The sequence below is a fragment of the Channa argus genome, chromosome 15 (genome assembly GCF_033026475.1).
Source record: "Channa argus isolate prfri chromosome 15, Channa argus male v1.0, whole genome shotgun sequence".
Classification (NCBI taxonomy): domain Eukaryota; kingdom Metazoa; phylum Chordata; class Actinopteri; order Anabantiformes; family Channidae; genus Channa; species Channa argus.
Window position 1 is genome coordinate 1,243,910 of NC_090211.1, and position 24,698 is coordinate 1,268,607.

The following is a 24,698-nucleotide window of genomic DNA, read 5'->3' on the forward strand; positions in this document are numbered from 1 at the left end:
GTAGTCACATTCCTCGATGTTTCTCCATATTCTGGCAATTTTTTTCTGTCTGTATTGTGTCTAGAACTTGACTGGTGCACACCTGTGGCAAATTGCCTTTCAGAACAAACACTAAGATAGAAAGTCCAATGAAATGGTGTTGAGGTATACATCAAGACAAGAGTATAAAATAATTTCTAAAGCTTTGTGTTTTCCCAGGAGCACAGTGGTCTCGATTATTGTGAAATGGAAAAAGAAGAATAGAACCACAACAACCATTCAACCTAGAGTAGGTGATCGGAGATGATCCAGTGATCTGAGATGTGTCCAGTGAGCACTGGTGGTCAGAAGAGAGGAAAGTACGATGTAGTCAACATTCTCCAGAGTGCACATGACCAAAGACAGAGGTGATGGTTCACCTTTCAGCACAACAATGACTAAAGCAATGCCAAACTGTGGAGGCTGGGATGGATAGTGGGCTGACAAGACACTTTGAAACACTAGACAGCTGTTTGTTTCCTGTTTCAAACACATGGTCAGGGTTGTAATTTTAACCTAAAATTAACCTAAATTACAGTCTGGTTCTTAATCAAGTACACTTACTTCATTAAGGAAACATTTTTTAAGGACATTTTTTTTCTTTCACTCTGAAAGGTGAGAATTCTGGCAAAGAAAAGAAAAAATAAAGGGCAAAGTTACTTAACAAACCGGTGTGGAACAAAATGAAGACAGCTAGTTTTTGAGCTGATTTTAACCACTTTATTTCATAATGATACATCAGTCTCATCCGTTTATTAGTTCATAAAATTTAAAATGATAAAAAATCTTCATCTGCAAAAATCAATTAATAAATAAAGCTGTAAAATAAATGTAGCAGAGCAATAGTAAATGACTCCTCAACAATGTTAGTGGAATACAAGTAAAAGCAGCCTGAAATGGAAACACTCAGCAAAGTACTACAAAAATGTATTTAAGTACTTTACATGTACATATACTTACCACCTCTGGGTGTGATAATATTCAATAAAATTAATTCAAAGTGTTATCATTTTTCTCAATTGTAATGAGATTTAGACAACAAAAGCACTGACATGTAAATTAACAAGTCACTGTTAACTTGATCATGTGTCATACAGACCATTATATTTTCCAAACCTTAACAAAATGCAGTGAGATCCCAAGTGTAACCATGAATTTTTGTCATGCTGCTGCTGAGTTTACCGCAGCAAGTAATGAAATTAAATACCCTCAAAAGTGGTTTTGCTTGTGCAAATTAGAATGTAAATTGAGTTTGAACGAAGACTGGTTCACTTGAGCAAAATGTAGAATCCATATAATGTTGCTTATGTAGTGTCAGAGACTTTGAACATGTCCCCTCACAATAAAAGGGTGACATCACTGATTTTCAACGTACTCCGCATGGATTAGTTCAGAAAATATAAGTTTAACAATAAACTACCCTCGGCCTCCACAATCATAAAATAGCCATTATGTGTCTGGAGGCAATTTTGATCCCAGTGATAGAATCTGGAGGAGCAGGCTCACTAGATTTCTCTGCAGTACAACCAACATATTTTTACATAGGAAAAACAAAGGGAATTTTAGTACAGCTGCACGTGTAATACGCTGCCTTTTAAAATGAACAGGGATTCCCACTAGAGATTCTTTCAACGCTTGCTGAGTCATTTCTTGAGTCATTGGCAGCTCCTGCATGCTCTCTCTTTATGCAATATAGCAAGAAAAAGGAAGCCTGAGCTTCATTAATGGGTGAAATCATTGCCACATTACATCTGCAGCACTTTTCATGTTACTCCTTGTAATGATTTGCTGTGATGCTTCATGACTCATGTGCTGTTAGAACTGAAGTGGTATTGCATTAACCAAATTACAGTAGGGACCAACATTTCACACACCCAAAACTGAAAGTACTCTGAGCAGAAAAATAAACTTCGATCTATAATTACAGGAATTTTGGCCACTTGGGAGCAGTAGACACAAGTTACGAACACGATGTTGAAATATAACATTTTAAGTTAACATGGAAACCTGTTAGGAAACACTTGCCAAATGACACATCCATTATTTACAGAGCAATTCTTTTTCATTTGGAAGATGAATGGAAGTCCAGTTTAATCCTTTTAGCTCAAATGTCATCTCTATAGGGAAATACAGTATCTAGCTCTGGAGCTCCTATGCTCCCCAGCTGGTCTAGTCTGTCTGCTGTTTTGCTATTGAGCAGGTAGTGTAGATTTTTCTTTTCTGAAAACAGCTGACTGCTATGGCTACAAGTTGCCATGTGAGAGCCAAATCATTCAGTGTGAGGTACAGACAGCTAAGGGATGACGTGAAGTGTAAGAGCTGAGCAGACCTCTGTAGGCTCATCGATACCAAAGACATTTAGTTTTAAGGCATTTTTAAAGCAAAAACAGCATCCGAAACAAAACTATAAGTTCAAACTCACTTACTAGACAATATTTATTGGGGCTTCTCATACAGCAAAGCACATGGGAAATCCACCATGTAGCTATTTTCAATTTCACATTGAAACAACATGTGTTCTGAATTCATATGGGGGGATTTGCAAAAGCACCAAATCTGGACAGGCGCCATTTGTTTTATCCATTAGATTGTCCACGTAGACGTAAAGAAAAAAGTATTAGCTATTGAACAAAGTTCACAGTAAACAGCTGATAGAGATGAGGCCGGACTGAGTGATGGATGTACTCCTCCTCTTCACTGTGTTGATACTTGACTGGTGTGATTCAGGCAGTTTCAGGTTCCTGTGATCTTAAGCATCCAGCCCAACAACTTGAAACTACCTACATCACACAGCGCCAGTATAAATCCAGTGACTTCACTCATATATGGTGCAAACAGTCCAACTGGTTTTGAGGTCAGTACAGGCCAGCACTCTCTATCAGAACCAATAGAATAAAACCAGACTTTTTTTTTCTAAAATAGTTACATTAAGGTTAAAACTGTACAGTGAAACTAATGGTGGCAATAATAGCTGAAACGAAAGGTCAATTTCCACAGCAAGACATTTTTCCAAAGACCAGAAATCTATTGCAAAACGTATTTCTTCTACCTATATTTTAACCTAAGTAACCAATGTCTAAATTTACCTCCAAGCCAATAGTTCTAACTCCCAAAACAGTCCCTGGCTGGAGAAAAAGTTCTTTCTGAAGGTCTAGGTCTAGTCGGCCCTGCACCACCAAACAATGCTGACTGGTCACATACTGCACAGCATTTTAAAAACAAGCTGATCATGTAAAAAGCAACCAACCATCATGCTTTTATTTAGTCAGCAAACTAACTACTATAATCTTTCCAGGGCTTAGGCTCCACTGTGGAAATTAAAATCACAATTCCCTTGAGGAGCTTTACCCCAGAGACGGTTCCTGCACTTTAGTTCCTGGGAAGAAAAGTACACAAAATTTAAAACTGTTAACCTGTGATTAATATTTTCTTTTTATTAAAAATAACCATGATATTGGTTTTAGTTGCACTAGTTTGCCATCACATCGTTCTGTATAAAAGGTACAAAGCCGGGATAATTTGCCAGTGTTGACCCTGCTTTTATGTGTGGAGGTAACAAAACTGCTCCATCTGTACGAGTTTGACATCTGTGTCAAAGGGAAAAGGCAGCTCAAATCCACTATTTGCTTCTTTTGGAAGGTGGTACACAAATCTCCCTAGAAGGCACAAGGTTCCCAACAAGCCTGGCACATGCCTCTGGTTTAAGGTTTGTATACTGCCAGTTCGAATCTTTAAAACAATAGTTATGACCAAAAAAAGGAGAAACAAAAAATTTGATAAAATCTATAAATTTGCTTGAGTTAACCTGCCATTAGTCTAAAAACATTACTTGTGTGCATTGTATCTCTGAGACATGCATGTACTGTGATGTCCACAGCTGTCTAAAGTGAACACTGAGATGTTTGGATTTGTGTACAATAAATGAAATAAATAATAAATACAGTAAAGCTGTGACAATAAAGGGTCAAAATAAGTCTATATCTGTAAATCTGAAATCGCACATTTCTCTCTTTTGATTGTTTCATGATGCAGTTCTTCACTTGTTCTGAGACAAAACTGTTACTGAAATTCAAGTAAACAATGCACAGAGAAGAACTGGAAATATTATATTGTTATATTATAAAGTATCTTATATAGTTGTCTTGTTTACTTGTCTTGTTTACTTGTTTGTAAACAACACTTTGCTTGGCTACTTTTGGTGTCAGTCTTCCTTGTATGCTCAACAGGAGGCGAATCAACCATTATCTCTATTGTTGTGTTCATATGGACAGATGTACAGAAACAATATAAATTGCTTCGACAGTTTTAGGGCTGGGAACAACCAAGCCAACCAATGGCTAGCATCAGGCTATCAGGAAGCATCCATAGGTTTTCAGCCAATTTGACTTGTTAAATTAGGGTCAAGCGCATTCTATTTAATTGAATTCAATTTTATTTATATAGCGCCAATTCACAACAAAGTCATCTCAGGGCACTTTACAGAATAAAGTCAAGATTATAAAGATGTATAGAGAGAACCCAACAATTCCCCCTTGATCAAGCAATAGGCAACAGTGGAGAGGAAAAACTCCCTTTAACGGAAGAAACCTCCAGCAGAACCAGGCTCAGGGTGGACGGACATCTGCCTTGACCGGTTGGGGTGAGTGGAAAGTGAAGAGGGAAAAGAAAAGAGCAACAAAAGCAGCAAGAAAACATCGGGCAGGTTGGTGGGACCAGTAGCTGCACGCTGGAAAACACACAGCTTCAAAGCCAGGGGACACCTGCAGAAAGGGACAGAGAGAGGGGGACAGAGAATGACAAAGACAACTACAGGAGAAAACACACAGTGTTAAAATCATACAGTGGTGACAATTGTGGGGTGAGAGGAGAGGAGAGAGGGACAAGAGGAGGAAAGCAGCTCAGTGCATTGGGGGGTGGGTCCCCCAGCAGTCTAAGCCTATAGCACCATAACTATAACTAACTATATGCTTTATTAAAGAGGAAGGTTTTAAGCCTAGACTTAAAAGTAGAGAGGGTGTCTGCTTCCTGAATCTGAACTGGGAGCTGGTTCCACAGGAGAGGAGCTTGATAGCTAAAGGCTCTGCCTCCCATTCTACTTTTGGAAATTCTGGGAACCACTAGTAGGCCTGCATTCTGAGAGCGAAGTGGTCTACTGGGATGATATGGTGCTGTGAGGTCTTCTATATATGATGGAGCCTGACCATTCAGAGCTTTATATGTAAGAAGCAGGGTTTTAAATTCTATTCTACATTTAATGGGAAGCCAATGGAGAGAAGCTAGTGAAGGTGAAATATGATCTCTCTTGCTAGTTCCAGTCAGCACTCTTGCTGCAGCATTTTGGATTAATTGCAGGCTCTTTAGTTACTGGGGCATCCTGAAAGTAGGGAATTACAAAAGTCCAACCTAGAGGTAACATATGCATGGACCAGTTTGAAACAGACCAATCTGCAAATCTGTGCACCAGAAGAGACCATGGTGTAACTTGTTATCAGACATGATATCGATTATAAGTAGTTATAAACCCTCTGTGATAAGGCAGAGTGGTGTGAAAATGGTGAAATGTCTCTTTGTGCAGCATGCAATGTGCAGTGTACTGCCGCAGCAGTTGGCCTTCGTCAGTGCTACTCCTTTGAGGTCAGCTTGGTGTGTCACATACCCCGTATAATGTAGACACATACTCGCAGGATTTCTGTCTCAAAGAGGTCTCTGTGAACTGTTAGACGAAGAGCTGCAGGTGTCAGGTTGCACACTTCCAACCCCTCAACAAAGCAACCACCAACTGTTGTGTGGAAAACAGTTCACACTGTGTGCAGCATGACTACAGAAGACACATTTCTCTCAGGTCAGGAAGGCATTAAGAGCTGAACAAATGGGAATATTAATGCTTCCCGTGAGGACAGTCTGAACACGGAATGCAATACAAAGACAAAAAGTTCTGTGTATAGTAAGTTTCACATCAGTTTACCCATGAAAGTTTAAGTTACATTTCAGAGCCTACTTTCAGACAATCCCATGTCTGAACTGTTGCCCTGTTTATTATAGCCTATAGGCGAATCATCTGACTGCTTGGGTTTTTTCCCCTAATTCAGTACAAAGTTATAAAAATCAATGTTAATAATTTGGTATGGTTCATGTTTATTTATACTAAACACCCAGTGTGTTAAGGCCAATTCAAGTTTTCCATAACTGCAGGTTCTCTAAGGTTAGTGTGATGTAAATTTCATCTCCTCCCAAATTTGCACATGTGGCAGACAAGTAAACTGGACATTTTGCTTAATGCATCCGCCTCTTTGACATTGTTTTTCTGAAGCAGCAACATGTAGTTCATTGAAATATAACAAATTAGCTGTTTTTGCTGTTTTATCAACACATTTTGTAGCTAATGCATATGTGGAACACACCTCCAGCCTTGATATAAAAAGAAGAGCATCTATGCTGTGAGTACACTTTAGTCTGTGGGTAAGTGACAAGCATAGCTTGTTTCTTTGGTTCATACATTAAAGGTGTGACATGTTTCAAGATTTCAACCACCTTGACACTGTTCTTTACAAGCCATTACATACATTTTTATTATTTTTTTCACAGTTTCACATTTTATAGTCAAACACTAAAAACAAAGGAGCTCTTCTTCTCACTGCTGCTGCAGTTTCTATCATGTTATGTTCTGCACATGTGTGAAACATGTCTGTGGACGCATCCCTAAATGCATTTCAAATGGAAGCCCATGCTCTTGCATAGGGGAAGATCTTTCCTAGTAGTGAACCCTAGTAGAAACAGAAGTTAGGAACTGGCCATCTGAGAACTGACCATCAACCTCACCTCCTTCTGTTATTTACCCTGGTCTCTGCTTTTACTGCTTCACAAGCTGCCCCATGATGTTCCCAGGTGCCAATTTGTTTGCTTGCAAAACTCCCACAGATCCGTTTGCTCTAGCTTGGGTTAATTTACTTCGCATATCTGGATGAATTAAGTACAAATGAACGGTACTTGACATCATTTGTTAATTCCAATATTTAGGCTGTCAGATAATAGGATGGCACAAACTCTTTGTAGTGTTCTTTTATCTGTTTCATCTTTTGACTATTTCTGCTGTGCTGTTTTTACATTCCGTTTGTATCCAGGTCACATTTGTGGCATAGAACAAAAACAGACTATGCTACATATGTGCCAAGAGTCATTTGAAAGACAAATGTAGATCTGTCTTAACTGAATTACAGTTTATCTGTCACGTGAGTACAAAAACTGAATGCCTTCCTCTGGTTATAATCAAATGATTAGAGTACATGTGAGTGATTCCAGCAGCAGGAGGTCAGACTGCTGCTGTAAATCATATCTAACAAGTAAAATCCCTTCAGCACCAGGTTCCTTCTTGCCTTAATGAATATGCAACTGTGTGACCCCGATGCAAAAAGAAGTAGGGAGCTCTTTGGAGCTTTTTTTTATCTGAGGCAGCGAGGTGATGACATACGATGAACTTTGTGTGGAAGCAGAAAAGGCTTGAGATCAGCTGGCATGTGGGTTAAATATAAGAATTTAATTTAGCACTGATGTCAGCGGATGGTTTCGAAGGCCTGTGAAAAGGGGGAAAGTCTATTTAGTCTCGGAAAATAAGCTGTGTGCATCTAAAAGACAAAGCTGACCATCATAACATGGTGAGACAGACAGGAAGGATGACAAAGAAGGTAGACTTTGTTAGGGGCATCTTTTGTTGACCACCAATAGGCAATAAGGGGCAATGAGGCTGCTGTAAAACCACACTGCAGTAAAATACATCACTGGTACAATCGCCCTAGCTTCCTCCAATCACCAATAAACTAGTTGTTCAATTACCCCTGTGGTTGAAAGTGAAGGTGGGAAAGAGGGACAGGCAGGAAGAAGAAAGAGACGTGCAGACAAATAGCGGGGCAGACAGTACAGATATGAAGCTGGAGACAGTGTGGCGCTGCAGAAATGTTGCTGTCTCAACATGGCGCCTACAGACCTGCAGCCTGGGAACTGAGGCCGTCCTCCCTCCTTTTATTAGTGTTCTCCTCAGCTTTTCTCTCTTCTCCCATTTCCTCTCGTTGCTTGTTTCCCTGTGCAACTCACCTCTTTGTTTTTGCTCTATAGTGTTTTCTCTCCCCTGAATTACAGTCTGCTCTGCTTTCCTTTACTCCACGCAGCGTCTCCTCTTTTCCTCCTCTCTCCTTCCCTAACAAACGGAGAGCAGCTGGCTATTGAAACAGCAGCAGAGGAAGCTCAGCCATGTGTTCCTGATCAAAGCTTCACAATGAAGCCCCGCGGGCTGCTTTCTCATGCAAAGACTCAGAGTGTCGCGTTTAGCCTGTGATCAAACAGGGTGATGGTCAGGAGGATCATAGTTCTATTGCTGACTCACTAATCTTGTCACAACATGTTGAAATTTCCAAGTGCAGCATGATTTTAAAATCTTACCCTATTGTTTGCACATGTACAACCCCCAAGAACTCATTTCAACTCTGTAAGATAATTAGACTTACTGCACTGTAAGATGATACTGCACTCGCCAGGCTCTGTTTTGAAGCGATACCCTATAAGAGTCAGGAAACAGGACAATAGTTATTTATTGTGCCTTGGATGAGAAATACAGAGACTACAGGAGCTATTTACTGCAGGTCTATCAGTAAGTCTGATACAGATAATATTACAGCTTGTTGTCATGGCGAATTTGATGTCTATATATATAAATATATATATATATATGCATATTTTGACATTGAAATAATTACTTAGCACTGACAATCCTCTAACAGTTACTAGTGCTAATGCTGATGTTGCTAAATCGGCTATATGACTATAATCATCTCGAAAGAGTGAAGTTTACAGGAAACCTCAATCTATTCTACATATGTGTATTGGAATGTGTTTGTGTGTCATTTCTGCCTCTAAAGTGAACAGGAAGTGGAACTCACCAAAATTCTTATTTTGACATTTAAACGCTCTCACAGGAATTGTTACTTCACTAGAACCACTGAGATGTTTCCCACAGACTGGAGTGACCTAGAAAATAAGCACAAAAAGCCAAACTGCATATGAGAGGCATCCAGATTTCCATTGGCATGAATATGAATGAGTCTAGAGACAACAATACTCCTGTTAGCACGGATTCAACTATCGGTGCTTTTGTGTAACAACTGCTATCACAACAGCAACTGCAGTAGCTGCAGTAGTACAGTTTGCAAGTACTCCTACTATTTGTTGTGTTTTCATTGATGCATTTAGTGCAGAAAGTCAGTATAAACCTGTATTCATATCAAAAACTTATACAACTATTCTACATATGCTGTGTTGATTGATAGAAAGAAAAATCGTCACTGGAAAGGTCTTGTGTTGATTTGATTTAAAGACATAATCAAACCAAACTGTAAAGTTGTTTTTGTTTTGGAAAAGTTTTGTAAATATATGAGCTGAAAACCATAAAAACTACTAAATATCAAGTAAAAATAAAGGTTGACATTTTTAAGCTAATTCATCATAACTTCCTAGTTTCTAGTTTTTGTTGCCAGAATTGATGAATAAATTGTTCTGACTTAAATCCCTTTTAAATTCAAATGAGCTCACTCAATTTATTGAATTATTAAAAAGAAAACTAGCCATTAGTAGATTTCCCAAAGTCTTTATTTTATATTATCCATGATAAGGGCGAAATAACGTCCATGCCCAATAGAGTTAAAGCCAGTTGAATTAAATTAAAGTCACTAGGATCAGCTTAACACAACGGTTTTATATAGAAAATGGATATGACAAAGTCTTCAAAGTAAATGCATTAACCCAATTATAGTTTTGAAAACAAATTATTAAATATCGAAATTAACCAAACTAAAAAAATTGTTTTACATAACACGCATCATTTAATGAAGATAACATTTGGAAATACAAAGAAGTGCATTTTTGAATAGAAGAATAAATTTAGGACAATTTTTTCACTCTACATGTTATATTTTACTGTAGCAGCTTATCATTTATTTATAGATACTGAAATAAAATATCTATTAGATAAAGAGTAATAGAATTATGTAGAGCACTTTATTAATTGTGTGTAAGTGTAAAAAACTAAAAACAGAAGATACTAAGCTTGTGTCCCTTTGTGTATTTATGTATTTTTCTCTACGAAATAATTTTCAGTTTCAAATTTAGCCCATGATGGGTGTTTAGTAAAAGGATAACAGTATATTAATAGTATATTGGTTATATTTGATCATCGTTCACAATGTACAATCAATTAACTGCATATAATTGGTTGATATTTGTTTTAAAAACATAATGTTTAAACAATGTAGTGGTTACAGGAAACGCATTGAATTGTCCATAAGAGCTTTAATGCTCTGCCTTAGCCACTCGACATGAAGTAGCCCCTTCCTCCAGGTCCAGAAAGCGTTGGGCCAATCCTTAGACACTGATGGTGGGGTAGACCACTTGCAAACCTAGGTTTACAGTGTAACAGTGCACTTACAGCGCTGTTTTTTTTTTTTTGAATGAATGAATGAATAATAAATAATGTGATGATTCAAAATCGACATCCCATTACGCTCTAAATACTCTGCTGCTTTCTACTTAATATTCCTATGTGATTATGCAGAGAAAAGGGCATAAACTTACCATTACATGAAGACAAACAGACTGAGTCCAAGTTGTTTGTATGGAAAATGATAATAAAATGTAATTAATAATAACCTTCAAGTGCGGTGGAACATCAGAGAATCAAAAAGACATCAAACTAAGAAGAAAGCGCTTCCACCCCTGAGATCGTCTCCTTTTAACACAGCGGAGGTTTAAAAAAACTAGCAGCTTCATTCTTCCAATCTACATTGCACTTTTCATTTTTCTTCTCCATACTTTTAGTAAAAAAAAAAAAAAAAAAAAACTGCATAGCATAGAAACATCCGCACCTTCCAACCTTAGCCACTTAGCCAAGATGTCCAAACGCTGATCTTTTCTTGTCCGTTTAAACTGTGTTCAGTCCACTTTATCTCCAGGACATAACGTACTGTTGAATACATTACGTTTATGTGGTAAATGAGAACATATTTCTAATCTTTGAGCGACAGTCTGATCTCATGCCAGCCAACCAGCAAAACAGATCACGCGTGTGCGCTGTTCGTCCAAAGTTTGACAGGTTTGTAAATGCACTGCTAAAAAAGACAATTATTGAACGTTCAAATAATTGCAGCTCACAAACTCCTCCTCCTCATCCTCTTTGATATCCAGCATCATATAATCCAGAACGTCCAATTTTTTTAACAGTTCATCAGGTGCTTGAGACAACGAGGCTCCGCGGCTCCACATCTCCGGTTTTTGTTTCTTTCTCTTCATCTTTGGACTCTGGAGCCTCATCTGCATTTAATTTTCCTGCGCCACTTTATAGTGAGGTACCCTGGGCTGATAAGGAATGAGATTCAGGGGTCTCCTGTTTGGAGTATGAGCAGCCAGACGACGACGACCGGGCAATTCACAGCCTGGACCGCGCGCCTCCGCCCGGGCTGATCTGGAGAGAATCACAGCGACAGACAGCTGTTACATTTTAATACAATATATGTCATCTTTTAATTATGCTACTACTGTAGTAACTTCTTTTTTTTCCCGGCTTTTCCCGTGAGTTCAGGTTCGCTTAATAAAACTTTTAAATAAACAAGAAAATGCAATAATTAAAAAGAAAACGGCCATCTGCCACGCAGTTTGCAGGGCCGTTAAAAAATAGCCATTTGAAATATACAAAATACACAAACATTAATGAAATTAGTTTACAACAATTTGCATTGGATGTTAGAATTTTTGACAACATAAAATAAATACTGAGCAGGGTTATTTTAACACTGGACCAATAATGCTCTGTTTTCATTACACACACTCTCTCTCACACACACACATACACACAAGCAACAGATGCGTAAGGAGGCTAGCTAGTAGCGTTACAACTGTGTATTATTATTATTATTATTATTATTATTATTATTATTATTATTATTATTATTATTATTATTATAGTTACGATAAATATGTAAAATATGTAAGTATTTTCTCGATAATTTCATTTATGGTGTTCGGAAGTGTTTGTCACTTTGAAACATAAGAACAGCTGGAGGAGTCAACAATAGTCTGATAAACCCTTGTATAATGAACATTGAGTTAAAAAACATTTTAATTTGGCACATTTAAGTCACCTTACATTTTTAAAAACTATTTTCTGAAAAAGTATATCGGACATATGAAGCTCTTGAGTTGGTTTTATTTAACGTAGCGGACTCGACAAACAGACGCCGTCTCTTCAGAATGAAAGGGAACAAATTAAGATGAAAATAAAAACGGTAAAATGACATTTTTAAAAGTACTGCATCCCAGTCGAATAGATATTGAAATAAGTTGCTATTATTATTATTATTGTTGTTGTTGTTGTTGTTGATAATATCTTTTTTTATTTTATTAGTATAATTAGCAGCTATAGCAAAGAATAATAAAGCCAAAATGTGTAAGCCCTTTTTCATATAATTTAATTTAATTTAAATATAATTTAATTTATGGTGTTGGGAAATATTTTGTCACTTTGAAACATAAATACAGCTGGAAGAATCAACAATAGTCTGATAAACCGGATGTCTGTATTTTGTGAGTTTTTTTAAAGGCGTTACGATTCGTTATTATTGTTTTTATATTCGTAAAGCATGTTAAGGTCATAATGAGCTCCCCTCAATCGGCGACCTTAATGACGTCACTCACTTGCCTCCCACCTATTTTTAGCGTGGCCTAGTAATAGTAAGTATCCATATGCCTCCTCCACACACTCGTCCGACCTCTGTATCTTTCACAACAGCAAAAATGCCGTTTACGTTTGATTTTTGTGTGTTTGGACAAGACTGGTCCCACTGAGATATCAATAATAAAGAAGCACTACTCTCTGAAGTAGCCTGCAGATTCAAGAACTCTGTAAATAAAAGTAGAAAGTTCAGCACAATGATCATATCCGTCATATTACAGTGCATTTACATAATGCAAAGTTTACTGAGCCTCATCTGTCCCATATATAATAAATAACATGCAATAGGCCTATTTAAAACTATACATGTGATTTCTGTTCTACTTCGGTCTCTGTTATTAAAGATGTCAAATAAAGAGAGAAGCTCAATAAAGACAACCACATTTTAAAAAACTGATTATTTATCTATTAGCAACTGTATTGAATAACGTGGAATATTTACAGGGATGTATATATATATATATATATATATATATATATATATATATATATATATATATATATATATATATATATATATAATCTGCATTCTTGAATGTATTTGTTGTTATGTTGTGGACAAAAAGGCTGACAGATGTAGCTGCAAAGACATTTAACCGATTGCTACAATTTGTTTAATTATTTCGTCCATGTCCATCAGAGCTTCTATTTTTATAAGAATTTCATTTTTCACTCAGCCCCTATCCGAAGACAATGTGCTGATAGTTTTGGTCCAACACTCAGCATTCCCTCAGCTTGCTAAAACACACACTTCAGTGTGTCCTCCCAATGCAGGCCCAGCTCGGCCAACTCTCTCTGCCCCTTCATGTCCGGCTGCTGAACACGGGAAAAAAAAAATGGCAATTCAAAACCCTGATGGAGCAATAAATTCATTTTGAGGAAGTGAGGACGAGAGAGGAGGGGGTAAAGGGACAATGCGTCTCTTTGTCTTTTAGAGCCCGTCATAAAACCATATAATGTTAAGCCAGAAAGAGTGTGAGGTAGACAGGAAAATCACCTAGTCTCGACTCCTCCAGAACTCTCCACATCCACCCCTGCCCCCCGCTGCTGCCATGGCCAAGCACCGTGACATTAACTGCCCCTGTCAAAGCCTTCTGCTCTTTCTCCTCTTTTTTTTTCTCCTTCTCCTTTCCTGTTTGTGTCTACACCCTGTCCTTACCAGTCCACCTCCGTCTGTTGTTTGGAAGTCTCACTTCTTCTTCAGACCTTAATTCACCCTTTGTCATCGTACCTCTCCGTCCTTATTGTCCCCATCTCTTCTAATGGTGACTCCTTTCTTTCATTTGATTCCTACTCTGCAAACCCGACCCTCCTCCGCTCTTCTGCTCCCTCTCATACCTTGGTCCCGGTTCGGTCCGCTCCCCACCAGAACAGGCCGCCCTCCTCCGTGCAGCTGTCCCTGCCTCGATTTTGGACTAGATTCAAATGACGTCCACGGTCTTTCCTTTCCGTTATTTCCGCCTGCCGCCCACTCCTCTTCCTCTCGCTCCTCTGTGTCGGTACTGTTCCACCGGCTGTCACCCTGTGACTGTTTTCATGCACGAGGAAGCTCGGAGGCGGCGAGATGGTTTTCGCGTGTGTCCTTGCGTTAGAATTCTGTACACAGACACGCGCCGGTCTCTCCGGAGCCCACAACTTGTTTTAGGTGCGTTCGCTCTATTTGATGCTGATGCCACAGAGTGGAAGGTCTAAGCTAACGGCTGTATCTCACCTGGCAGATGTATCTCACTGAGACAACATAACGGGACTCTAGCTGCATTTTTTTCTAACCAACCCCGTTAGTTTGGAGCAGCAGCAGGTTGTCGGAGCGCCGGTCTTTTGACTAGATTGGAGTCTTTAGGTTATAAGGAGGATGCGGTGGGGCGGGGTGCTCGTCTGCTAAAGGGTTAATGGAGACTGCACATGCACCGTGTGTGTGTGTGTGTGTGTGTGTTGCGCTCTGACATTGCTGGGGAAACAGTTACAGGAGGTGGAGAGTGTAATTTGGGTTGGTGTGGAATTTTGGCTGGAAACGCTTGCTGTTGCTGGCCAATGACTGTCGGCAGTTCAGGGACAGGCCACGCCCCCGACCTCTGACGACGTCTTTCTTTCCTTCTTTCTTTTCTATTAATACAGGCTTCGGTGAGATGCTTTCTATCCATATTTCACTGCCTTTTCAAATGAGAACCACGCGCGTTCCACGGCCTGAAAGTGGACGGAGGCGGCCTGACTCCACAAGCTGCATCCAATTACAGAGCAGTTCAGTGCAGCAGTCCGCTGTGGAATTTCCCCCGCCGACTGGTATCGTCGCTCTAACATAGCGGAATTATTTTTATGATCCCGGGGAATGCATGGAGAAAATTTGAGAATGTCATGTGAGGAGAAGTATGCTTTCACAGAGGCTGAGGAAAAGCGCTGCTGAGGTTACATGAGCACTACATAAGAAGATGGAAATGTTTTATAATAAAGGGACAATAGGCTAGAGAAGTTATAGAATAAAATCTCTCCCCTGCAGCACACGTGCACCGAAACAAGCACAAGATTCTACAAACACTCCAATGACTCAAAACTAAATATTACTAGGAAACTAATATGGAGTTGACTATTTGAGTTCTGTTAACAGAGCTGCAGTTAGTGTTAGAATTAAAACAATAAAATAAGCTTTGGTCTGACTGAATTATACTTAACCTACATGGACAGAATAAGACTTTAAAGTGGTAAAACATGTTTGATTTTAGTGTATAAGCAACACGAACAGACTATTAAATCTGCACATGCTGCAGGGCAGGACTCACGCATTGAGTGTGAACTGGAAAAAAGATGTCAGAAAAGATAATAAAAAAAAAGAAAAGATAAGAAAGAAATAGAAACGAAAAAACAAGAAAAAAAAAACAAGGCACCCATGACGACAATGATGGCGTTTGCTCCCCCTTGTGCTGCTCATAAATCGGACTCTGGAATGCGAAGGGCCGGGACGATGTAGTGTATATTTTGTGCCTCCAGGTGTCGCTATTGTCTAGGAAAGAGCTAATTCAACTATCTTATCAAGATACACACAGAAAAAGAAATCGTCGGATATTTATGGAAACTAAGCATGAGGACTCAAAATGCCACTATTTGTATATTACAGAAAATTGATTGTGTGCAGCAGGGTTTTGTTAAAAATGGAATAATTAATACAGGTTAATTGGCTATACTTAAAAAATAAAATTACATCTGATACAAAAATATTTTTTATTATAACTAATATTATAACTGTGGCAAGCTCTCGCTGAAAAACAAAAATGGATATTCTTTATATTAATGCTGTAGTCAATACTAAGACATGATTTAGGATTATGGAATGCACAACTAAAGACAGGGTATAATTTATACCTCTCATAATTCTGTGAGAAATGGATATGTAAATCTTTGAAAAGTTAAGTGCATCCTTAGTAAACCTTAGGAGGTTTAGTTCTTCCCCCTAAGTTCTTTAACTGAAGTTATTTTAAGTTTTATTCACGCCTTCAAAATGTGACTTCAGCTACAATAATTTAGAGTTATGTGCCATGTGTAACTTTACAAATAGAAGTCATCCTGTTTATCTGGTGATATCTCACCAAATAAGGGCAGTTTTGATGTTTAATATGTGAAATGTATTGGCCAAGGAATAATCTATGTTTTCTTTGTTTGACAGACAATAACTTACTATATGTTTGAGTCAATTAGAGCAAAAACTTTTTACCTCCACACAACAGAAGGCTTATACACAGCACTGTTGGCAACGTAACCACTGAGGCTGGAGTCTCATTCTCTGTAAGAGACTTGTGATGTGCCTCATTATCATTCAGGCTGAGAATCATTAGTTCCCCGGCCCTTGTTTCTGTTATTCACTGTTCTCTTAGAATGTTTTTGGGATAGTGTAGTACTCAGCTGCATCTGAGTCCCAGATGAATACTGAAGGCAAAAAAAGGTTGGAGGGTCTGTGGATGAATGCACATGTGGCATCCAGATACCTCAGGCCTTTGACGCTAAACTCATGTCTCTTTTTAGACTGCAATAATGAGTCGAGTCCGTCTGTACGGTCGCTCTTCACTGTCAGTGTACAAGAGTTAGCATATCACTAAATGTCAGCAGTTAGCAGAGTCTCATATTTGGCCAGGAGTGATGGCCAAATAGGAGCTGATCACAAACTAGGGTTATTGATTGATGATTGATGGGTGACTGATGGATTATTGTTTTTCCTTATGACTTACGTACTTCTTATCCGTGTAGGAGTGAGTTGTCTCCTGTCAGTCACCTTGGAGCCAGTGAAATAACATCTCATCCTCATCTCCAAAACCTTTTCTGTGGCCAGAGGTTCCTGAGGTGAGGGGCTTGTTCTTTTGGGCCCTGCTGATAACCGGCCTGTTTGTGTGTTGTCCTTGTGTATGTATGTGTGTGTGTGTGTCTGTGTGTGTGAAGAAGGGGAGCCTTCTGGCTTCTAAAATGACATTCCAGTGATCCCCCCCTCCCACCCCCACTCCACCAATACCCTATCAAGCTATGACTGGTTACCATGATAACCAGGCCCCAGATTGCTATAAAGTCTTTTTTTACAGCACAGACAGAGGCCCGACACTCCCCCTCTGCCTCTTTATACGTGTGGGCATCACTTGGAGGAATGGCATGAAAGAACTGAAACCCATGTCAAAAGAAATTGCAATCACTCTCAAGCTGTAATGTCTTCAGAAGTTGTTTGCCATATAATGAGTCACAGGGGCATTGAGGCTTTTTCATTAATCCAGGCCAGCCAGCGCATTATGAGAATTAAACCACATTTATAGAGCTGAATTTGCATTTGTGCAGGCGACCTGTGGTAACCTTGGGAGTCGGAAGGCTGAGCTCTGTTTGGATTAGATGCATTTTCTCTTGGAGCAGATCAATAGTACAACCTGCTCCTCCTGCAGGGTCTCCACACACAGCTACACACGGGTGCTGCAAAGGTCATTTAATTATGCTAAAAGACCCAACTGGCTCTTTGTATTACACCTGGGGAAATGTTGAATAAAATGTACAAAGTGAAAGGGAAAACAAACCTCAGTTTTTCTGCGGTGTCCTTCGAAACTCCTCATCTCTTCTGACCCATCGCTGAAAGATAAACGTGTGAAACTTACACATAGGTGACAATTGTGACCTATTTTTGACTGCAAAAAGCACAAAAGACAACATGCAAAATGTTGAATCTAAGAAGTTCGCACCCCAACACCATTAGACATAGTGGCTTTTTACCTTTGTGCTGATAATAAGTCAGTTAGTCCCTTTTCACTTAAGCATGAAGGACACAGCATCCATAATTTCCAAAAATAATTTTAGATTCAGCATTTTCTACTTCATCTCAGAGGCTCAGAGAAGGTGACAGTGTTTCTGGATCTTGTTTATATATGGTTGTTTCTTTGCACGCTAGCGTTTTATCTTACATTTTTGGAAGCAGTAACAAACTGTTTTCACTGACGGTGGTTATGACAGATGTTCCTAAGCCTGTGCAGTTATTTCTACTACAGAATCATATCTGTTTTTTAACAAATTGACAGCACAAAGATCACAGCCATTTAGCTTTTGGCCTCATCCATAGCATACAGACATTTCTCTGCATGCACATTTGTTGCTATTTTCCTTAGGATAACATTATTCTCAAGACAACCTGACAAATAATGACTTGTAATCATGACAACTTTGTGGAGTGGAAAAAATAGTAAACATAGTAAATCATTCATCATCCACAATCTTTAGCCACTTATCCTGTTCAGGGTCACAGGGAGGTGGAATCGATCCCAGCTGCCATTGGGTGAAAGGTGCAATTTAATTATAATAATAATTTAGATTCTCCATACAGTGACATGTGATGTGAAATCTTTGGAATGAGCTGCTGGAATTGATCATAAAATGTGATCTAATCTTTTACCAAAATCACAAGTAAACATCATTTTGTTTTTTAAAATAGGTGAAAAACACAATTTGGCTAATTGCTGACCAGTGGCATTGCTTTCTCAGTTCTCTTCTTCCTTTGGGTTGTTCCCTTTTAGGGCTCACCACAGCGAATCATGTGTCTCCATCTAACTCTGTCCTCTGCATCCTCTTCTCTCACACGAATTAACTTCATGTCCTCTCTCACTACATCCATAAATCTCCTCTTTGGTCTTCATCTAGCCCTCTTGCCTGGCAGCTCCAACCTCAGCATCCTTCTACCGATATATTCACAGTTTCTCCTCTGAACATGTCCAAACCACCTCAATCTGTCCTCTCTGACTTTATCTCTAAAACATCTAACATTACTGTCCCTCTGATGTCCTCATTCCTGATCCTGTCCATCCTCGTCTCTCCCAAAAAGAACCTCAACATCTTAAGCTCTGCTACCTCCAGCTCTGCCTCCTGTCTTTTCTTCAGTGCCACTTTCTCGAAGCCGAACAACATCTCTGGTCTCACCAACGTCTTGAACATCTTTCCTTTCATTCTCGCTGATACTCTTTTATCACACAACACACCTGACACTTTTCTCCACCCGTTCCAACCTGCCTGCACTCGCCTCTTCACCTCTTTTCCACACTCTCTGTTGCTCTGAACCGTTGACCCTAAGTACTTAAAGTCCCGCACCTTCTTCACCTCTGCTCCCTGTTACCTCACCGTTCCACCTGGGTCCCTCTCATTCACACACATGTATTCTGTCTTGCTGCAGCTAAGCTTCATTCCTCTGTTTTCCAGAGCAGACCTCCACCTCTCTAGATTGTCTTTCACCTGCTCCCTGCTCTCACTACTAATCACAAATCTTTTTACTTCTAAACTCAGACAAAACTGAAGTCATAGTATTTCGGCCCAAAAGCCCAAATGCTGCTCACAAATGCTTGATTCTGCCCTTAGCTCAGCTTCCACTACTCTTTCCCAGAAACTTCATTGTGGGGCTCATCAGCTTTACTCCTCTGTAGTTGCCACAGCTCTGGACATCATCAGGACCAACTGCCTTTCCACACTTCATCTTCTTCAATGTCCTCCTCACTTTCTCTTACTAATCTTTGCTACTTCCTGCTCCACACCAGTCACCTCTTCTACTCTTCGTTCCCTTTCATTTTCCTCATTCATCAACTCTTCAAAGTTCTCCTTCCATCTTCCCATCACACTCCTGGCACCTGTCGATACATTTCCATCCTTATCTTTAATCACTCTAACCTGCTGCACATCCTTTCCATCTCTATCTCTTTGTCTGTACAAATCCACCATCTCCCTCTTTAGTGTCCAACCTAACATACAAGTCCTCATATGCTCTTTGTTTGGTTTTTGCCACATCTACCTTCACCTTACGCTGTATCTCCCTGTACTCCTGTCTACTCTCTTCAGTCCTCTCAGTGTCTTATTCTCAGCTAATCTCTTTCTCTGTATACATTAATGAACTTCCTTGTTCCAGCACCAAGTCTCTTTGTCCACCTGAGTGTTTCTACCTCCGCTCTTATATGTCACCCTATGTTCCTGCCTCTTCTGAAAGAAAGTGTTCACTGCAGTCATTTCCATCCTCTTTGCAAAGTCTACCACCATCTGTCCTTCTGCGTTCCTGTCCTGAAGACCAAATCTGCCCATCACATTCTCATCACCTCTGTTCCCTTCACCTACATGTCCATTGAAATCTGCACCAATCACCACTCTCTCACCTCTGGGGATGCTCTGCATCACTTCATCTAAATCACCCCAGAATTTCTGCTTTTCTTCTAACTCACATCCTACATGTGGGACATAACCACTCACAACATTTAACATTCCAACTTGAATTTCCAGCTTCAGACTTATCACCTTGTCTGATACTCTTTTCCCCTCTAGCACATTCCTCAAAAACTCCTCTTTCAGTATAACTCCTACTCCATTTCTCTTCCTATCCAGTTTATTGTTCCACCACATGTCTTGACGCTGCATGCTCATTTTTTTTTTCTTTTTTTTACAAAGCCAGATGTCCGTCTTTGGACATATGGTTTGTCTGAAATAGCACAGTCACAAAAGTAAAGTATACGGTTTGTGCTTTTATGCCAAGTATCTCTCCTCCTCAATTATTTAATAATTTTTTCAGAAATATGTGAGGAACATCTGAATCAGTCACCACATGTGTGAAGCCCCCCTCCCCCCCTCACACACACACACACACACACACACACACACACACACACACACACACAAAGGGTTCATTCAAGGAGTTTTGTTCTTAATTTTCACCAGCTCAGAGCCACATGGGTTTCTGAGTCATGTTTAAGTGCAGCTGGACACAAGAGATTAATGTGGTTTTGATTCGTTCCGTGGGCAGATCAGTTGTGGTGTAATATACTTAACAGAAGGCTGTTTACTGTTATATGGTGACGGATTGTTCTATATTCCCAGGTTTTTCAAGTGGTTTTACTGACTGATAGTTTAATTGTTTAATTTATTTGATCACATTCATGTTGCATCTTTTTACAATCTGTAGGTATTTAATCCCTGTTGTATTGGTGCACCATATAATATGAATTGTAGGATTATAATCTTTTTTGAAACAATTTGAACATACTTTTTTCAAAGTGATTCACTTTTACTAAACAGTAAAAGTTTGTTTCTGTCCAAAATTAGATGCTACTGTTTCCACATATGACCAGCAGATGGCACCAAGGTACTGAAATAAACTGCAAAAATTAGAATCACTTTAATATAACTATTAACTATTCATCTAAGCAAAGTGCAATATTAATTAACATTAATAAATAGTTTTGCACGACTAAGATCAAATTTAATGTGCATTTAATTAAAATCCCCTACAAATAAGTAATGTGTCAATTATTGTGTTTCATTCATTTTCAACCACACTATGGAAATTATTACTGGAAAACCTGATTGACTGGTTTCATTTCCAAGCTGAAATGCATCCAGTCATTTCAGTTTTAAGGTAAAAGGCTCTTTGTCTGGTCTCTTCACCATCAACCCCCAACCTAGTGTTTTATTCATTTCCGTCTCCCAGGATGCACCAGGCTCCAGCCTGCAGCACTTTTACAGTTGCGTATTTCACCGGCTCTTTTATTGCCACCGACAGACAATTAAAGTCTGCAGAACACACGCTTGCTGCCCGTCAGCAGGCTGGGGCTCAATAAAAAGCGGCTTTCTGTGAAAAACGAGCAGCCGTGCCATGAGAGGGAGGAAGAGTAGAGGCAGATAGAAAACCCACAGTGATCAAGGTTTTATTCCGTGCCTTATAAAACCAGGGACCCCACAGTACCCCACCCCAAACACGTCAAATTTGACCTTGGTGTAAAGCCAAAGTGCAGCTCCTTTCTTTGTGGTTTTGTGCTGCATCACACCTGAGCTGAGAAACGCGACTAGTGCCAAAATACAGAATGTTCTGGAACCCACACCGGGATGGGGAAGTCTCCAGGTGAAGCCTTAGAGGACAGGTTTAGTCAGAAATAAACAATGAAGCAGGGTTTGATAGTGTTATTGAGCCCATTCACAGCTAATAACGTGGAAACAAGAGTTTTACTAAAAATCAAACATGTTTCTGTGATGGTGCAAATCCTGTGGCTAATATGAATGTGTGCACAAATCTGCTTGGCACAAACAGCAGTTGAGTTTTTTACCGCCATCCTAAAAGCCACACCACCGCAAATAAAAGCGCACTGGGCTGAAACGTCCTTGCTTACAAAATGTGGTTTTCTGACATTGTACCCAGTAGAACCAAATCTTCATCTTCAGACATCCACCCTATGACCACCTCCTGGCGCGCTGTTGCTGTGAATGAATGGAGCGCTCTGCCTCCCAGCAACTTGTTAGAACTTTCTGAAGATCATTTAATATCGATCTGAAACCGTGTGGATTCCTCTTTTAGGGACTATGAACGTCTGAACCAATTTCGTGCCACTCCTGCTTTAATTGTCTGTCGGTGGCAGCCCTGCAGTTGTTTCCCGTGTTTCCTTGAGCTGCAGTTGATTGAACACTAGATGGAGGGAGAGAACCACACATTCTGCTCATGCTGGCCTTTCTTTCTCTGTTACAGTGAAGACGCCCGTCAATCCCCATCAACGTGGCTCATATTTTAACATCTCGTGCCTGTGGACTGTTCGGTTTCACTGTGGTGACTGTTACACTGATTGGTTTCTAACAACACACTACATGCTGAAATGTTACAGCTGCAAGAGTTTTTGTTTAAATCTTGTTATTCCACATTTTGTCATGTGTTATTGATACAAATTCTGTCACGTTTTATTACTTTTGCTCTATATACTGACTGTATCACACATACGTTATTTCTAATGGACAACCAAGTTCTTGATTTTTTTTTAAATTCAGCATTTGCGTATTTTCATACTGAATGTGGATCGAGACACTAAAACACATTTCCTAAATGTGACTACAGCCACAGCTGGTTTTGATATGAAATATTCAACTTTATTTACCAATTCACAACAAATTCATCTCAAGGCAAATCAAACTACAGAAAAAGAATTAAAACACAACTTTAAGAGTAAAAACTACAGGTGTCTTTCTACTAGAGGAAATGTGATTGAGACATGACATGTACACTCAGATCACTAATAACTCAGTATTTGTCTCAGAGACTGTTTTCATTGTTTTCATTAAAGAAAAACCTTATTTTTAACCATGTATAATTTTATGACCTCTGACCTTTTATTGTTTAACATAATAAAAGCCTAAAAGAAGTTAGAATTAATTCTATTATTAATAGAATTAATTAATCAGAAACCCTGATCATTTTATTACTGATGACAAATTTACTCAGATTTATAAGTATGTGGTGCAAAAAAAGACGGAACACGTGCACATGTTGCAAAATTCTGCTGGTAAGATTTTGCGAATAATTTGTCAACAATCAAAAAAAGCTCACTTCTTTTTTTCACTGCCTCTGTGACTTGTTTTGCAAGATTCTGTTAACAAGCTGCAGAAATGTGTCGGTCAACTAATGATGCAGCAAGTGGCTCGTAACCTGCGGTGTACAAAAAAACTTGAGGTAGTCTATTACATTTGGTTCTCCATGTGGGCTCTGTGTAGGTTTGCTGTTGCACTGTTGTTAGGATTCATGGTGGGATGTTGGTTATTTTTCTTTTTCGTACGCTGGATCAGCACAAACGTGTTTGCACATACTGCAGTACAGTGGTACCATGAATAGGTTACTGAAAAGACTGAGCAGACACAGGTCTAGGGGCCCAAGAGGTCAGGGGGACCATTGCCCAGAGCCCCTTATGTTACTGAAAGACATAAAATGACAACAAATGAATGCACAAAACCCACAAAGAGATGCAAATGATGAACAACAATCTCAAGCTCGAAAAAAGTGCACAAATAACCAAACGCAGACATGAAATGTCCAAAAATAGACACAAAATGACCACAAACAGGCACAAATTGACAACAAATTGACTCAAAATGACCAAAAAGAAACCATTTGGGGGAGGGAATCATTTCCTCATAATCTGTGAGAAATAAGTGCTTGTTTTTCAGGAGAGTTGCTTTGTTTTTACTGCAAAATGTAAAATCTATAAAGAGGACAAATGCTAAAAATAAGTTAAAGAAAAAACTATTGAACAATGTGCAAAACATGTCAGTGAAAGTGACAAGGAGGGAAAATAGAAATGAAACATTCTGGAATGGAATGCAAATTGCACTGTGTATTTTAGTGATGAATGATGAATAACATTCGGGGGGCTGGTGGATCAGTGGTAGAGCATTGGATTGGGATGCTCAAGGCCAAGGGTTGGAATCCTACCCCACCAGCCACCAGTCCTGAGCCAGGATAAAATGGGAGGGTTGCAGCACGCAGGGCATCTGGCACAAACATTCACACCAAAATGCTGGGACCCCTGAAGCCGAAAGGCTGATATTGATAGAGTGATGAATAATACGTAGAGTGAGGAACATTTGCTGGATGAGGCACAGTGGTGTCTAGCAGATGATCCAG

At 39.4% G+C, this 24,698-nt stretch overlaps 1 long non-coding RNA gene across 1 annotated transcript; it reads right to left on the reverse strand.

Moving 5' to 3' along the window:
* Positions 1-206: 206 nt before the first annotated feature.
* On the reverse strand, positions 207-14,676 carry LOC137100489 (uncharacterized). Its single transcript, XR_010910918.1, has 4 exons — positions 13,947-14,676; positions 8,949-11,521; positions 8,517-8,567; positions 207-4,778 (listed from the first exon to the last, which is right to left on the reverse strand). It is a non-coding gene; the product is annotated as an uncharacterized lncRNA (long non-coding RNA).
* Positions 14,677-24,698: the final 10,022 nt, after the last annotated feature.